Source organism: Acanthopagrus latus, chromosome 15 (assembly GCF_904848185.1).
Source record: "Acanthopagrus latus isolate v.2019 chromosome 15, fAcaLat1.1, whole genome shotgun sequence".
Taxonomy (NCBI): domain Eukaryota; kingdom Metazoa; phylum Chordata; class Actinopteri; order Spariformes; family Sparidae; genus Acanthopagrus; species Acanthopagrus latus.
In genome coordinates, this window is record NC_051053.1 from 17,198,066 (window position 1) to 17,216,315 (window position 18,250).

Below are 18,250 nucleotides of genomic sequence, written 5' to 3' on the forward strand. Positions count from 1 at the left end.
CCCTCCTCCTCCTCCTGCAGCCTCCATGTTTATGCATGGCACCCTGTTTCATATGTATCGGCCGCATCATTCCCCCTGTTGTCACGGGAACTGATGACACAGGCTGCATTAAGAATGATGACCCGCCTACAGATTACTGTGCTGTTGGTACACACACACACATACACACACACACACAACACACATATTCCCGCATACAAAAACAGAACGACACAGCCAGACACACACACTCACACATATTCAGTGGTGGATGTTGAACACATTTCCCAATGGGACCTTTGAACAGCAGCATGGCAGTGTACCATCAGAAATGTAGGGAGAAAAAAAAAAAGCTTAAAAGACAGTGGCCAGTCAAAACAAGCCGCACACACACACAGACCTCAACTAGTAAACCACAGCCACAGATACTGCATGGTGTATTTATGCAGAAAACAGCTGCATGGATGTTATTGATGCAAAATAAAAGATACATGTCGTGGCTGAGATATTCAAAGAGCAGGGATGCTGCTGTTACAGTACACCTCTTACATCTGGTCAGCCATGCTTTGGATTTTTCACAGGTGCAGTTGTGCGCCAATTCAAAATTTCACAAACCTCTTTATGTTTGATTCCTCAAGACAGCTGATGACTCAGGCCGGTTAAATATCCCCTCAATAGGAACTCTTTATTCTAATATAGTATCATTAATATGTCCATTGATATGAAAATCATTACAAGGACATAAACCAGTGCCATACACCACACCTTGTAGGGATAAGTTTCAGCACCATATTTGACGACCACCAGTAACAGCAGAGACAGCACAGTATCCAGCGAGGTGTCGGAACCGTCTCACCACCAACCTGTGCCCATGTAATAGGTTGCTACTAACAGAAACAAGTACTCTGCACCTATAACCCAGACACACACACACACACAGGGGGAGGGATCCCCCTTCCAACAAAACAATAATTAAAAGAGCAACATGGAAAATTGCTTTAAAAAGTTGCATTAAAAAAAAAAAAAAAAAAAAAAAAAAACAGGCAGAGAAAATTGAGCCGCAGGCTGTTATTATTTTTATTTAGTAATTGACAAACTAGAGGTCACCAAATTATCTTAGCAGGAATATTGTTCATTTTATTATTCTGTTATAAAAAACAAGAACTAATTTAGACGCCTTTGGAGTAAAGTGAGCATCACACCCTGCCAGTGGTGAAAGGAACATTCAGAAACTAGAAATGCCACATTCTAAAGTACTTCATCAGAGAGGAAAAGTCCTCCATCTAAAGTGATATACAACAATATATTAGTATAAACAAACAAATGCACTTTGAAAAGCAAAAGTCAAAAGCAAAAGTACTCATTGAGCATAAAATGCATCACTATCATTCATTGTTTTACTCAGTTTATGACCTTTTTAGCTGGTTTGGTGCAGTGTGAGTGTGTGTTTTGTGTTGACTGTGTTAGTAGTAGTTAGTTGTGTATACGTATATGTTTAGCTATGTCTTTCAAAGTATCTCTGTTTTCAATCTAATTTTTCCTTCTATTGCCAGACATCTATACAGAGTTCCCAGAGGCCACCTTTATTATGTAATATTACGTACAATTAGTTTCTTTATTGATAGTGAAGCATTATGGGTAAGGAGAATTTAACTTTGGTAATAGTGGAAGCAGAAGCTAGTTTTAATCTGTTTACTATTGGGTATTAAATCAATAACAATGTGTTAGTGGAGCAAAAAGCTATTTTGCCTAGTTGCATTCAGCAGTTATACTCAATTATATTTGTATAGTACCTCTAAATTGTATATAGACAGATGTCCTGTACTTCTTTAATGCTTTCTTACATTACTCTTGATACAAAGTTTGTGACATTTATTCCCTTAGGATTTTCACCATCCTCACAGTATTCGTGTTACTGAACGTATAGCAGATAAAAGTTTGATACTTTCTCAGTTTATTGTCATCGGGGTTAATAATGCCTGTGAGTTTATTCGAGAAAAACAAAACAAAAATATATTAAATGTGGCTTCATGTGCGAGAAGGAGTTAATTATCCCTGTCAATTATTAACACAAGGTACACATTTTAAATACACACAACAAACCCTCCTGTTCCTATGCTGTAACAGTGTGGTGGCGGTACACTGTGCTGCTGATTATGGAGCGAGTAAAAACATTCAGTAAAAAATGACAGGCAGTGGTTGGTGGCAATGTGTGTGAGATATAGGGTCAGTCAGTGTGTGTGTGTGTGTGTGTGTGTGTGTGTGTGTGTGTGTGTGTGTGTGTGTTGGGTGTGGGGGGGGGAGAGTGTGTGCACGGTCCACAGAGATGGCTTCTTTGTTTTTCAGCGACACAGACATGAAACAGAGGTGGACAAAAAAAAAAAAAATGTCCTCATTTCTGCTCCTCTCCTGTCATTGTATTGTGTTTCACATTTTCCTGTCACTCGCCCATATAATGAAGTTTTTCCCTCTTTCACTCGTTTGTAGTCAAAGTGAGGGACGCCAACTGATCCTTTCCTTTTTTCTTTCTACCTCTTTCTTCTTCCCATTTCAAAGATGTGTCTGTCGGAAGAAGAGAATACATAATGTATATCACAGACAAGCAGGGAGAAAAAAAAAAAAAAAACGAAAAAAAAAACAAGACAATATGAATAATTAATAAGCTGCAATGCATATGTATAAACATTTCCATATCAAATAAAAATCATATCTGGTTTTATGACTCCGTTTTTTTAATGCTTTGAATACTCAATTACTCGTAAGCTTGTCTGATCATTTGCGGCGGGACCGTCTCTTATGCATGTTGTGATCAAATGACAGTGGGTTTAAAGCACGGGAGGGGTGAGTTACAGGGGTGGGGAAGAGACGCGGCGCTCGTAATAAAAAAGTAATTTGTGGACATACTCGGTAAAAAAGTTCACGGCAGATCTGATGTTTCCTGGTTCAAGATGAGGTGAGGTACAGAACTCCCAGCTATAAATATCAGAATTACCTCGAGTCAAGTAGCGTTATCTTCAGCCTAGATCAACCAGATATCATCACTTGACTCGAGACAGTTTGTGAAGCTGCGCCGGCGGTGTGTTTTATAAAGTCTGGAAGTTAGTGCGAGAAGGAGCGAGGCATAAGTAAATGTAATCTCCTTCTGGCTGATCCATCACACGTGTAGCCAGTGTGGTTGTTTATCGAGAGGGTCCACTACGACAGATACAGTCAGAGAGGCGGATACACCGCCGTGCATTTCTTACATTTGCTTTTTTATGAGCTGAAAAGTTTTTTTTCCCCTTCTTTTTTATCCTATTGTCTACTGCAGTGGTTCCAAAACTTTTTTTCCTACAGGGTGCCCTTTTTTGTAGACAAATATATTTCCAATGTTCAACAATTTTGATCTCTCGTCATTACCCGCCGTTGTACCAGTGAAGCCAACCGCAAGATACGTCTTGTGATTTGCCCTTGTCTTTGTTTATAGTTAGTCACGTTTGTTTCAGATTCATCATCTGCTCAGCTTTGACCTCTAGTGGCTCTAGCGGTCATTGCAGCTGCAAAGAAGGACGTGAGGAGAGGTCTTATAACAAGGGAAACGTCTGTATGGACAGGAGGCTCTGGATGGAGACAATCACAGGACTTTCATTCAAGAGAACTCTGTTTGTGTCCATTGTGAAAGACAACTTCTTGTCACCTCTGCTACATTTCTGTGAGTCATGCAGTCTTTACCAGCACCAGACGAGACAAATCTTTACTCACTACAAACAGTAAAGGGCGTTCTAAACAATGCTTATGGTTCCGCCAGGCACGCCACAGGGGCATTTCAGAGGAGTCCCAGAAGCAGCTCTCCACTATCAGCGCGCCTTTCTTCCGCAGATAATATGCACTGAATCTATCATTGACGGAACCTGATAGAATCAAACTGCAGAGCAGATGGGGCTGGGCAGGAAGTCAAACAGCAGAACGGCATAAAAAAGTCTGTCCAGTTTTCAAAATAAAACAAAGTAAACGTTAACATATAAACACAAACCGAATATACTAAATGACTCTACTTTTGAAACACTCCCCGATGGGGTTTGTATCCACGTGGAGAAAGGGACAAAACTAAGTTGCACAAGCAGGTCAGAGGTGTTGCGTAGTTGTTGAGATTTGTGGCTTCATGCACAAAGAGCGCAAGACCTGCTGCAACGTCACGCAGAAGACCTTTTACAAATTCCATTTGTCATGTTAGCTTTCATCTAGTCTTATAGTTGTCGGGGGGAGCCTTGTCAGTTTTTTGCATGCTGAAATTTTGAGTCGTGACATCAGAATGGCCGATAAGTACCGGTGCAGTGTGGCTAGTGGAACTCTCCCTGAATCGTGTGCACAAAGGCAAACCCGTCTGTACAGACAACGCGAGGAAAGAAGTCCCGAGCACTGGCCGACCTGAGCCCGTGGGAGTGAGCAGGAAGTTGAAATGTAATCGGTGGTGAGCAGGAGTTATTTGGGGTCCAGGATCCCATCGCTCGCACTCTCCTGACTGCTGGAAGCCAGAGATGTAACTTCCAGGCCTTTCAACATTTGGCTCCCATTACAGCTAGACAGGTGGGCGCTGGGGGGGTGGGGTGGGGGGGACGCTTTGCTGTACTTGCATGCCCCCTTCTCTCTCTCTCTCTCTCTCTCTCTCTCTCTATCTGTCTCTCTCTCTCTCTCTGTCTCTCTCTCTCTCTCCCCTCACACACATATTCTCTAATTTCTGTCTCTTGCATTACGTTCCCCCTTCGCTCTCCCTTCTTTTGACGCTGTCTTGCGTTCTTCCCGCTTCATCTCCTGTGACCTCGCTGTATCGTTTTCGCCGTTCATTTTCATGATCTCGTCCTCCTCACTTGTTTCTGTCACTTCACTTTTTCTATTTAACAGATTTTTATATTTTTCCTCCCTCCTTTCCTCATAAGTCTCGTGTCTGTCTCGCACACAACTCCAGCTCACTCGTCCCTTCTTGCTTTACCCCTTGGTCTCTCTCTCTCTCTCTCTCTCGCTCGGTCTTTGTTTTAGCTTAGCCTCCATTGACCTCTTCTTTTTTCCGCGATTTTGGAAAAAATGTAAAAACTGACCCTCCGAACAACCTCGTGTCCTCTTCCTCGTTTAAGTTTTTTTTTCCTCCTCTTTGTTTACCTCTGTAACCTCTATACCTATCCCTCTTTGGCTTTCCATCAAGACACACACATACACACACACACACACACAAACTGAAACACACATTGGCCCAATGCCCGTACACACATTTGGACCTGGCTGCATGCTTCTCAGTATCTGGGGCCTTATTGTGTATGTATGTGTGTGTGTGTGTGTGTGTGCGTGTGTGTGTCTGGCAGTGATTGGGGAACATGATAACCTTGTCTTCGTGCAGGTCTAGGGGGTTGAACAGACTGGAGCATGAAGTTTCAGCGCTGCCAAATCCTGCTTTTTAACTGGCCTCAGTAACACACACACACACACACACACACACACACACACACACACGCACACACACACACACACACACACTTTCAAACACATATGGGGCTTTGTAGGTTGGAGAGCTGCGTGTGTGTGTGTATGTACATATAGAAGGTGTGTGTCTAGGGGAGGGGGGTGTTGGGGGTGGGCGGATACAAAGGGTGCTACAACCCTGCCTTCTGCTGGCCAATGAGCAGAACTAGAGGTCACACACACACAAACACACACACACACACACACAGAGAAGGCATTAGTGTGAGAGAGTTACATTTTATTCTACCTTTTTTTTTTTTTTTTTAAGGTCCTGCATCCATGTGGCTGTGTCGGGTTTCTGCCTGCGAAGGAAAACAACATCAACAAAACATATTTCATTATCATGGAAAAGGCAACATTTCAGTAAAGTTTCTGCATTCAGATTAAAAATGTTCCTTATAATTTCCCTATCGCTGTTCAATAAATGTGTAAGACATTTTCGTTTGTTACTTTTATCACAAAGGTGTGTCCAGGGCTGACAAGAAAACTGTTGCAATTTAGCACTTTCCGTTGCTGCCGTGGTGGTTTATGGACTCCGTATCGCTGAAATCATGTAGCTTTGCAAGTTCAAATAATTTGTGTTGTGTAGTTATCCGAGCTGTTATGGTGTTTGTGTTATGTTATGTGCCTGTTTGAAGATGTTCCTTCAGTAAATTCACGAGGATTTTAAAAGCCTAAATTGACTTCAAAGTCTGGCGGATTTCCTGGACTCCCCTAGATGATTATTTATTTATTTTTTGCCTTTGCACATCACTACCATGTAGCTCATTCATTTCCGACTGATAATGAAAGAAATCCGTCAATTTTGTTTGTTTCCAGAATAAAACGTTAGCAGTTAATGTCTCTGCAAAGCACAGTGTGGGAGCTGCAATTAAGTTTATTTCTTATTGACACAGTTTATTAATTTTCTCACCGGAGTTTACGTGGACGAATGAGTACTATGAGTTGGCGAGCCGGGCACACGGTGAGGAAACGGCAGACACAGCAAACACTCATTAAAAACACTAAAGAAACACACATTTGCGGAATGAAGAAAAGTGAGTTGTAACCAAACTGTGGATTTGCAGACTTGTGTTTTGCCAGAAACTATTCTGGCATTTGGGATGTTCACAGAAAGAAGCTTAACAGTCACAGGACATGGACGTAGGACAGATAAGACGATTCAGATTCCTACACGTCTTGCACTGTGGACCAACGTAGCTATGACATATTTTGCTGCGAGATTGGACCGGGCGTCGGATTCATGGGTCATTACAAACTCAGTTTCCTGCCGAACGTTTGGCACAGCACAAAACGCTCCTCTCACACATTCTAGAGCTAGTCCTTGTCCATTCCACCTTTACCTCGTGTAGGTTCACAAAGGACGGGAGCCTATCCAAACATGTATCGAGCGAAGGGGTCACCAGTAGTGTAACGCGCACACACACACACACACACACACACACACACACACACACACACACACACAGACACACAGAGGGACACGCATTCACAACTACAGGCAATTTCAGAGTTTCCACTTGACTGTCACAAGTACAAATAAACTAATTTTTAAGCATCATAGAGCGCTTTTATGTAATTGAGTAATCATCATGGAAGTGCCCCTGACACAAGGAATGACGCAATCTGCATAAAAAAAAAAAAAGAAATAGAGGAAAATGCTAATTAACCTCCAGCACTCACATATACCATCCAAAGTAAAATATATACCCTTAACTGCCAAATTACTGTGAACGTAATTTTCCAATTAACAGCGCTTTCTGATTAAACCATCAGTCGTAACCATCTTTCCGCTCTCCGAGGAACGAGAGAGGAGAATAACCATATTTCTATACAAGCCATCGTGAGTGGAAACATCTGTAGCCCTTTGTTGCACTATTATCTCTTTCTAATCATATCTGTCTAGAGAATAAGTGAAAAAGAAATACAGGGTATGGCGGCAGGCAGGGAAGAGAGAGTGCAGAGGAGGTAAATAAAGACAGAGATGAGGTGATAATAACTATGATGGAAGGATGGAGAGCAGAGATAAATATAGCACATGAGGAGAAGAGAGCACTGATTAGACCTGGCTCGGGAGATGTCATTGTTAATTACCACCCCCTCACCCACCTGCACCACACACACACACACACACACACACACACACACACACACACATAGACCACAGACTCACAGGCTCAGAGTGCACAGGAATACAGACACCATAAAGAGTTGTAAGATCACACTCACATGGATAAAAAGCAGAAACATACAGGACAATGAGCTGGAGATGCTGCTGAGGATGGCATTTCAACATCCATAAGTGTGAAACCACTGAATGTTGTTCGAGGAAACGTTGGGGATATTTCCAGCTGTGTTTGTGGCAACAAAACCACGTAGACCAAAACACGAACGTTTGTTTGTTGCCGAAACTTGACTGGAACTAAAGCATAGCCTTGTAAATGTCATTCTGGCGCTTGGGTTGATCATATCAGAGTGGAGGTATTCCGTATCTTATTTATAATGTTTATATCGTTTCTACTGCCTTTTCACATATGTATTCTTACTGTTTTAACTGATGCTCTCTATCTTTGCTATCCTTTGCTGTAACATTGCAAATTTCCCCATTGTGTGATTTATAAAGGATTATCTTAGCACATCTAATTGTATCTTACCTATTAAAGTCTTCCTAAAATCAGTCAGTCTCTCATCAATCTGAACGTGCCAGCTCATCGATGTAGCAAGGGTGCTGATGAAAAGGGCTGAGCTTCTGATGCGAGTGCAATATGACGTCATGAATCATAGAATCATAGATGCACATCCCTGGTAGAAACTATGCTTAGACTACTACATTTGCAGTTGGAGGAAGCCTGAAATCAGCCATGATTTCATGAGCATGTTCATAAGCAACACAAAAAAGAAAAAAAGGACAGGGAACATAACAAAAAACAAATATCCTGCTTGCTTTCCTCCATCCTTCCTCTCCAACCACTTCACCTCACCATACAATTCAGAGGCTGTTAGCCACATTAGCTAGCCCTGCTTGGGCACTCAAACAGCCATAAGAAACCCAACGGAGTCTCAGGCCTTTCTCAAGCTGTGAATGAAATAGCTTTGCAATTTGTCCTGGCACAAAACAGCATTTTGATCTTAATGAATGGCAAATGGCTACTATTAGAAGGGAGAGGGATTATTGGGAGGGGGTGGTTTATGGCTTGTGTGTCTGTGTGTGTGTGTGTGTGTGTGTGTGTGTGTGTGTGTGTGTGTGTGAGTGAGAGAGAGAGAGAGTGAAAGAGAGAGAGTGTGTGTTTGTTTGGCATCTCAGAGGGGTCTGCTCTGATCCTTCATTTAAAGGCTCACTGCAGGACCTCTTCATGGGAACCTCAAAGAGATGGGCCATGTTTAGAAGTCATTTTAATAAATCTACACACACACACACACACAGGCACACACAGAGTGATTGCTGGGGCGACTTTTAAACGTACATGTGTCTATGTTTCCCTCTGTATATGACATCAGCCAAAACTGAACACCAAACACAAGTACCCCTGGCAGGTGGCAACTTGCCCATCACTGTGAGCCTATGAGTGTAACTGCCACGCCGTGTGTGTGTGTGTGTGTGTGTGTGTATCTACCTATAGCTGTGCGTGTGTACTAATGACCAGCATGTGCTAATTACCGTCTCTATAGGTAGAATACATTTGCTGTGCACTCTGCTGTTCCTCCCAACCAATCACAGAGTAGTATTGATGCCTTCCTTAATTGCATTAAATGGTGCTTGGTGACTGGCTGCAACTGGAGAGGCAAACAAAACACACACTCTCTGACAGCTGGCCAACCCGCTAATGCACCTCGTGTGTGCGATAGCATCTCTAGCACTAGTCCTTGTCCTGCTACGACCAGTGGCCATTGGACCAATGGACTAAGGGCCTTCATTCGCCCTCCACCACAAATGCTTACTTAAGTGCAGTCACATTACATATGTAAGGTAACTTACAAAGAACTAAACCATGACACACACAGGACTCGAACCTCAGTGAAAGCAAGAGTCCGCTGTATGCCCTTTTCAAACACCCTGACCACTCGCCCTGATTTGTATTATACCTGTTCTTGACACAACTGCCCTTGAGGGGCACTTCAAGAGGTGATGATGGGTAACGACAGGCTGCTGGATTCGACTGGCTGGCAGTAACACTGGGTGCTCTGCGCTGTAGCAGGCAGCCTACTTGTGCAGTAAAAATCCATAAAGCTGATCATAGGTGTATGGGATGACGCTGTATCAGGGTTTCCTGTCTTATAAATATTGTTTTATGGAGTGAAAGACCTGCCCAATCGCCTCACTCCAGCATTAACGGCGATCTGTTACTCTGTTACAGTTGCTTGAATGCACCACACATACAGTCTTACGCTACAGATGGACACAAACACTGAAGCTTGGCGTCTACGTTCGAATGAAAATGAGCATTGTGTAAATCTATTTCTTCAAACATTTTCTGTTTCTGCATTCAGAACTTGCAGGAGCAGTTCTGAGTAAACGCAGTAATTGCGTGTCTATGCAGCGCCTTAATGGCTCACTGTAACCGCAGTCAATTTGATTTTTGTGTTTAATTTCACCATTCAATGCGCCTCCCGTATTTAGCATAAACGCTCTTTTGTGGCTGCAGACGAGCAAAGCATCTCATGCAGAAATTATGCATTTTTACACATTATCCTGTTTGTGTGAAAAATGTCCTTAAATGGTCGACTTAAAACAGAGATAAAAATAAAACAAACAAGCAGAAGAGTCAAATTTGAAGATGCACAGCGTGGCGTTCACATTGTCTATCATCCAACCCCGGGACGTTTTTCTGCCACATCAAAAGGCTCGCTTCGAGCGCAGATTTAGACATATGTCTCATCACTTTCTTCTTCTTTTTTTTTTAGAATGAAATAAGCGTTGATGAAAGGCGGCCATTTTGTTATTTACATTGGAATGTGTTCTTCTTTCGAGGCGCCTTCTAAACTCGGCCATGGCTGGAAGCAGCACTCGTATTTGTTATCGCGCTCTCTCTCTCTCTTTTTTTCTCTTTCTCTCACCCTCCCACCCTTTGTGGGTCCTCCGTCTCCCTTGTCATCTTCCCATAAAGGGAGTGTGTCACTTCTGTTTGATGTGCGGAGAATGCATAAAGCAATCTGTAACATCTACATGAGGGTCTACTAATGTGCGTATGCCAATGAACAATAAAATACGTGCACCTATATGAATTACACTCCTGACAAACACAAGCCGTGCATACGTAAATATATATTGTGCATTATGAACCACACATCTGTGCATAAACAACACACATACAAGAAAAAAAAGAAAGAAAAAAAAATGCTGACTGGGTATTAAGTCCTTCTGCCTCCCCGGTGTCTGCACACACTCCCCTTCTGGATGTGAGTTCACAGCACAACCTGGGAGAAGACTCTGAAAATGCAAATAAACAGTATTGGAATATTCCTAAATAAATGTAAAGATCCTCCTAATTTCTTGGGTCATCATACTTCTAAAACTCTAAAACCTGGGTCATGTTTCAGAGAACAAGCTGAAAGTCAAGATTATAAAAAACATATTCACTTGGCAGCCATTTCTCTCTGACGTCACTCTCAAGTTGAGAAGCTAAAATGTTGTACTGTTGTTCAGTGCTATAAAAAACATGGCATCAGACGACTATCATTAATGTGTTAGTGGCATTAAATTCAGGTTATGCATATATTTACAGAAAAATCATTAAGTTTATGAGGTAAAACATTTTTTTTTGTACTGTTTTCTTTTGAGTGTATGCCAAAAGGGGTTAGAAACTGATTCCCAACCTTTTTTTTGGAATCAGGCTTGTGCCGTACCAGGCCCACTCCACGTTAAACTCCCAGATAGGACCCCGGATTCCCAAGGGGCCCTATGTTATGCCGGTATTTTACAGCTATGTTACATGCATGTCTTCAGGGTTTAGAATCCTGAAATATTTAAAAGGTAAATGGACTGTGTTTATAAAGCGCGTTTCTACCTTAATGGACCCAAAGCTTTACAGCGTGGCCCTACATGATTCCATTTACACACATGCTTCACGGTGTTGGTATAGCTGCCATGTCAGGTGCTGACCAGCCAATTACAAGAAGGACCTTTAACGTTGTGAAACAGTCACCATTCCGGTTTAGGTACCACAGCTCTGTGGTTAGATTATGGAAATGATCGTTTTTTTTGGGTTCAAGTACGTGATTTAGGTAGGCTCAGTCACGTGACCTTGCTTCCCGTCTTGGACTTTTCTTGCTCTTTCTGCTACTGCACAGTAGGGGCTCCTCAAAAAATGATTGGATTTCCCCTTGAATCAAATTAACGTACATCTCTCACAATGATAAATGATAATAATACAACAAATTGCTTTTGCAAAAAATCAACACTTTTGTCAAACCTTAATAAAATTTACCAGACAAGCCCTTTAACCATTCATCAGATATATAAAATGCTGGGCCGGTCTACTTTGTCTAGAAGTTCCTCTGGATGACAGTTCCTACATTCGAAAGATTGTTTACTTAAAATGCATATGCAGATATTTTCGGGTCACAAACCAAAAAGCAATTACTGGGGCCTCTCTTCTTATGTGCACTCGCAGAGGAAGCTGACTGGATTGATAAATCTTTGAACTGAGCACCACAACAAAGCTCCAGCCGCAGTGCGTCTTTTAACTAAAAAAAAACCCAATGTGGTACGACAAATCCTGAGGACGCAAATGCAATTTGGTGCCATCTGCTGTTCGTAGGAAACAATGGCACGTCCACGTTGTACATTCAGCAAGGGAAATATCAAATTTAGCAGTATTTGGGATTTCTGATGTATTTAGCATGCACGTTTGAGTTCCCTGTCATAATTTCACAGGACACGTGAGCAAAAAAACTCCTAGCATTAGCATTGGCTAATGGCCAGAAGTATCACATGTTAGCAGCTGCTCTTATTTCTTATTGTAGAAAGTCCAGAGGGAGGCTGGTGGTTCAGTGTGCTCTATTTTTTTTTCCATCACGGAATAAGTCTGGCTTCATATTATAGCAGGTAACCACTGTACAGAATCTCTTCCTGACTGGCCATCAGACTCTCCCCCTCCACCAATCCCTGCTTCACACAGACAGGGCAGTGGTGTAGATGGCGTTGGTGGGGTGATTGGGGGAAATCAGAGGCTACGGCTCAGAGATCCGAGGGGAAATTAGCCAGCACTTAGCTGCACACATGCACACCAGGCCCAGCTGGGAGACAGAGCCTCAGATCCAAGCATGGACGACATGAAAGAGGCACCAGCGCTGTTGCCAAAGGGAGGAGAGTCTCCCTCTCTCTCTCCAGTTCTCTGTCTTTCCCTCTCGGCCTCTTAATCTTCCATGCATTTGCGCCCTGTCCTCATCTTTCATTCTCTCTTCCTCCCCTCGCCTTCCCTCGATCTCTTTTTCTCGCTCCTCTCTAAGGAGGTTTTCAAGAATGCATGTGTGTGTCCGCGAAAAAAGTGCTCGTCCTATTTGTGTGTGTTTGTCAGATGTGCCCTGTGTGCGCTCTCTTGTTTTTCCTTTGCCTGACAAAATGTCCAGCAAACGTCAAATGCAGGGTGGAAGGAGAGATGCTTGGATGGGAGGGCTAGGAAGAAAAAAAATATGCTACATGGTGAACAGGCTCTTCAAAGGGTCCACATCGCAGCCCTTTGACTAACATCCTGGGGACATAGCTTTATTCTCTCACAAGCAAACAGACACACACACACACACACACACACACACACACACACTCATAGGTCTCCTATGAGTCAGGGGTCATAGCATTTACACGGCACTTGGTGGCATCAAAACAGTCCCACAACCAGGGGGAAAAGTACAGGGAAGGCTGAGACAGGCATGTGATAAGAAAAAGGGTTGGATTTTAATGGCTAATAATTTGCTTTGATGATAATAACTTAAAACTAAGTATATATTATAATATTGTGTACTCACATTCAATGATATACAGTTTTTGACTATTTCAAAACACAGATATACAATTTTTTCCCGCTTTGTCATGGTGAAAAAGCACATGTAACTGCATTTAGAGCGGGGAGTGTAAACCATTAGAGGAAGACCAAGAAAACATGGCCATGCATTGTTAAGTAGAATCCTCTGGAAAAGTGAGAACCACTTACTGGAATAGATATATGAATGTGCAATAAATATGTAATCAGACAAAGTCCACCATGTACTCATAGCTATCAGTGGTGGACTACTGGTCATTTTAATTAAGTATGTACTTAATCAAGGGCCCTAAAAGTCCTGGTCCTAGGTATACAGGATGTCAGCTGCTCGTGGTAATTTAAGTTTGTACATTTTTTTTAGTAAATTTGCGTCACTAAATATCAACTCAACTAAGTGTTATTTTGCAGAAACTGCTTTAAATAACTTTACTATTTTAGGCTCCGTTGTACTCACGGGGTGCGTATTCCTGAATAAAGTTGTGTGTGATCAAAGTGCCATCGGCTGTGTCTCTCGCACGCTCACGAGGGGCGCACATTATTACACACAGGCAGATACCTGACCGGTTTCATGCAGTTTTAATGATTGACAGTTGTTAACTCACTAAGAAAATGTAGCACAAAATCCCAGCAAAACGATGAGCAAATAAATATGGATGTAGACAGCGCAGGGTTTAAATCATTCCAAAGTGATTCTGGAGGAAAAGGCACACTGCAAGGCAACACGTTTTTCCACACGTGGTTTGGTGAAGGAAACATAGCTTTATTAACAATTAAACTTTGTCAAAAGCCAGAAACTTTAAAAACCTAGAACTCTCACTGGACTTTCATGTTTCCAACGGTCCTTGAACTAATCATGTACGACGAACACTTGTACGTGTTCGAGAATTGTATGCATCGTAAAAAAAAGAAAGAGACATTTCAAGTGGGCTCATCATACTTCTAGCCCAGTTTTATGATTGTTAAATGGTTGTATCCATCACCAAGTTGCATACATAGCCAGTATGTGGGCCTGCACCTTTCTGTTTACTCTTTCTGTCTCATTGTTTGTGTGTCTGTCTCTCCCCTCGATTCTCTCCTCACCCCTCCTTTCCTCTCACTTTCTCTCCCTCCCTCCTCGGCTCCCCCTCCCCTCCCCTCCCCTCCCCTCCCTCTCTCTGCGTGCCCACGGCCCAGCAGTAATTCTGTGTTTATCAACTCTTTATTATGGCCCCTCGCATCATCATTTACAATGGTAGCATCTGCTCATTGCCTAGCCCGAGCATGGGGCAAATTGCTTTTATAGGGGGGGAAAAAAAAAAAAAAAAAAAACAGCCAGTGAGGAGACACACACACACACATGCGTGCACGCACACACACACACACACACACACACACACACACACACACACACACACACACACACACACAGCAGCGACTGTGCACAAATCAAGACACCGAGCCCCGGCCTATTTACAGCGGCTGTTAACTTCCCTGGCAGAATCACACTCAAACACACAAACACTTCACTTCTTCTAACAGGATCAAATGATTAGCTGGCCACCATCGGCGAATCAAAATGAGTCCCAAATCCAATGAGGGAGCTGTTTTGATTTTCCTCTCATTCTTTTTTTTTTTTTTTTTTTTTAACATCTACCTGACGCCGCAGTGTGAAAAACAAATCTCACATCTGGCCCCAGCGCTCTAATTTCTGCATTTGGCGTGGTCTAATTTAGCCGCTGTAGCGATGCGGGGAAACAGTGGGTAAGCAGAAAATGGCAAGACATCCTGTCTTTGTTGCTCGCATTTAACACATTAGCATTCCCTAAATGATGGGGATGAGGAGACGGCGAGGTGAACGCGTGGAGGAACCCGGTTGTGGGAAAAGGAGAAATTAACGCAGCGCTTGTTAAGAGCCATCCTTCCAATTATGAAGCGCTCCTCATCCCGGTCCTGTAGGGATGTGGAATGAGAGGGCAGCTTTGGCGGTTTTGGTTTTTTCGTGCAGATGTTTGTGTGTAATTGGCGCCACAACAGAAAGTGAAACTGGATTGGAAAGAAATAAGATGCAGACATACTAGTTAATGAAAGCCATTCCAAGAAAACACTGTAATTCAAGGAATGTGAACAGCTGCGATTTGAGGTTGTGAGCTTGAGCGCTGAGATGCACTCTTTGGTTATTTTAATTTTTTTAAGTAATCGCGATTGCTCGGAATGATTCCTGTAAACAAATTAGATGATGATTAAAAAACTATTGGTAGCCGGTGGTGTTGGCATTCTCAATTAAGCAGGTTAAGTCTGGATTGGTCGCGACCGGTTTTTGTCTTGTTGATTTCACCTCAACTGTTTCTCTCCAAAGTGTCACCTTCACACAAAAAGTTTCCCGCTACCAGACACATAATCACTCCTGAAGAAAAGTGTATTTTTTGGATCTTTTCTTAGCAGCGAATGCAAAATCTATACGTAACCTACACGTAAAAAGACAGGTCGCATAATAAAAAGCCGCAATTACAGGAACGTAATCCAGTTTCTTCTCTACTGCCGGTCTCCTAATATAACATGAATGTAATGTTGTGTAATCATATTATGAGCATTCAATCAATGTGTAATATAAAAGTAATTTAATCACAGACATGTAATCAAACTGTAATACGGCAGCAAGATTAATCTAAACAAACAATAGTGCTAAAACCTCCAGTATCAGGAGCGCTACTTAATACTTGTACTGTACTATTAACGGCAACATTTCTCTACTGTTTTTATCAACATCAAAAACAAACATTAACTGTACAAAATGTAATACTTGTTTTATAGACTTTACAAGCCTTTGTGTGTGTGTGTGTGTGAGTATGTGAGTGTATTTGCAGTGGTAGAAGCCGGACCTGTCAAAACGGATTGACGTGCTTGTTGCTGTCACTCAACGTGACACACTGACATTCTTCTTTGCTGGTGTTTATGAGCATATGTTCATGTGTGTGTGTGTGTGTGTGTACTGATGTTGGGGTGGAGGTGGTGAGAGGTGGTGGTGGTGGGGGGCGGGGGCGGGGGGGCTAAAAGATCTTTGACATTCATGGTTGCACACACACATGCCTGGCGGCTATGTCGCGATGCTGAACGATGCCATCACCCATCATGGTCTTTAGTACACACGCCAACTCTCTCTCTCTCTCTCTCTCTCTCTCTCTCTCTCTCTCTCTCACACACACACACACGCACGCACACACACACACACACACACACACACTCTCTCTCTCTCTCTCTCTCTCTGGTCACCTCTATGCCAGGAGGCAGAGGGATAATGATTTAGCGCGCAGTGATCAGATACAGTAAAAGGCTGTAGGTTTAAACGTACCTCCGAACAAAGTGACATGTATACACCGGTCTCTTATTCCGGCACATGACACGTCACCAGACCTCGGTCCAAATATAGTGCCCAAATAAAGCTGCACAAGATTTACACTGCAACAATAAACTGCTGTGACCTCCCCAAATGATATACACCCGCTTTATCTTCAAGCCTCTCTGTATCATATTCATAAAAGCAATGATTGAAGAGTCTATGTTTTCATACAGAGGCTCACCTTTACGGCAGGAGGCTCCGTGTTGTGGATATTAGGTTTGGGAGTCCCCCCTGTTGTAAGAAGCAGCTCCACCGGGACTCAGCTCAATCTCTGCACGCCTCTATAAACTGAGAGAGGGAAGAAATGTTTTATAGTTATATACACAAGAAAACAAGGTACATGTTAAGTTACTGCATGTCATCCTACAGGTTTTTTTTTTTTTTTTCCAAAGATAATTTTTTGAGCTTGTAGCCTTTATTTTAGATAGACCAGCTTGGTGGGGCAGCAAATCTTTAGCCGACGACCCAGCCGCTACACATTGGGGTGGCGGCTCCACCAGGTGACCTATGTGGGCTGAACAGTTAGAAGTTAGAATTAAATAAAGGTCAACAAATACCAGAATGGACGGTTTAACATGATTTTTTTTTTTTTTTTGGAAGATACTAGAAAGTTATACACCATTTTTAGAAAAGTACATTTCATTTCAGCTGAGTGAACAAAAAAAGTCTTCTAAATGACCCTAGATTTTTCCTAACAGCCAGTACTTGAAAGGTCAAAGGTCACATTGTCTTAATAGCATTTAGTACACATAGTGCTGTGATCTTAGAATGATGCTGAATGATAGAAATAACCCAGGGAAAAAAGGACAAAATTCATTTTGGTGTGTGTGTGTTATCAGTGATACAGTGCCAGTCATTGTCAGGTTCGGGGGGTTGTATCTGCAAGGCTTTGAAAGCCCTCCAGGTCCCATCATACTACTCTCCAATACACACACACACACACACACACACACACACACACACACACTGAACACAGACACACAAAAAGGTGGAAAAGTTCAATCCACACACTATCACACACTGAAACGCAGACCTTGTTTAGGAGAGAATCCTCTGTGTGTGTGTGTGTGTGTGTGGTGTGATCCAGTGTGGTTGTAAAGCTGACAGTGTTTCCCTTGTGGGGTGCAGACAACAAACAAGGTCCCTGGTGGTTTTTTTTGCAAGGAGAGAGGGTTCAACACACACATACACACAAACACACATAAACACACACACACACACACACACACACACACACACATACACACACACATGCTCAAAGAGACACACAACCCTTAGATGTCGTAGCTGCTTCATGCCAGCCACGGCCATCTGGTTTATGTAACCAACTCTGGAGCTGTATGTTTGACCTGTCTGTATTTGTGCGTGTGTTTTCGTGTGTGTGCGCTGCAGCGTGCTAGGGAGAGGGGTGAAGGATTTCAGT

At 42.6% G+C, this 18,250-nt stretch overlaps 1 protein-coding gene across 6 annotated transcripts in view; it reads right to left on the reverse strand.

Moving 5' to 3' along the window:
* Positions 1-1,032: 1,032 nt before the first annotated feature.
* LOC119033256 overlaps positions 1,033-18,250 on the reverse strand; it is a 165,359-nt gene continuing 148,141 nt past the window's right edge. For 5 of the 6 annotated variants that reach the window (XR_005079208.1, XR_005079206.1, XR_005079207.1 and 2 more), the window contains 3 exons: positions 17,009-17,115; positions 5,720-5,774; positions 1,033-2,541 (listed from right to left, as the gene is read on the reverse strand). The gene's annotated coding sequence lies outside the window, so the exon portion shown is untranslated. Of the gene's footprint in view, positions 2,542-5,719; positions 5,775-10,815; positions 10,901-17,008; positions 17,116-18,250 lie in introns of all 6 variants that reach the window. The other variant, XM_037123116.1, reaches the window with a different exon arrangement.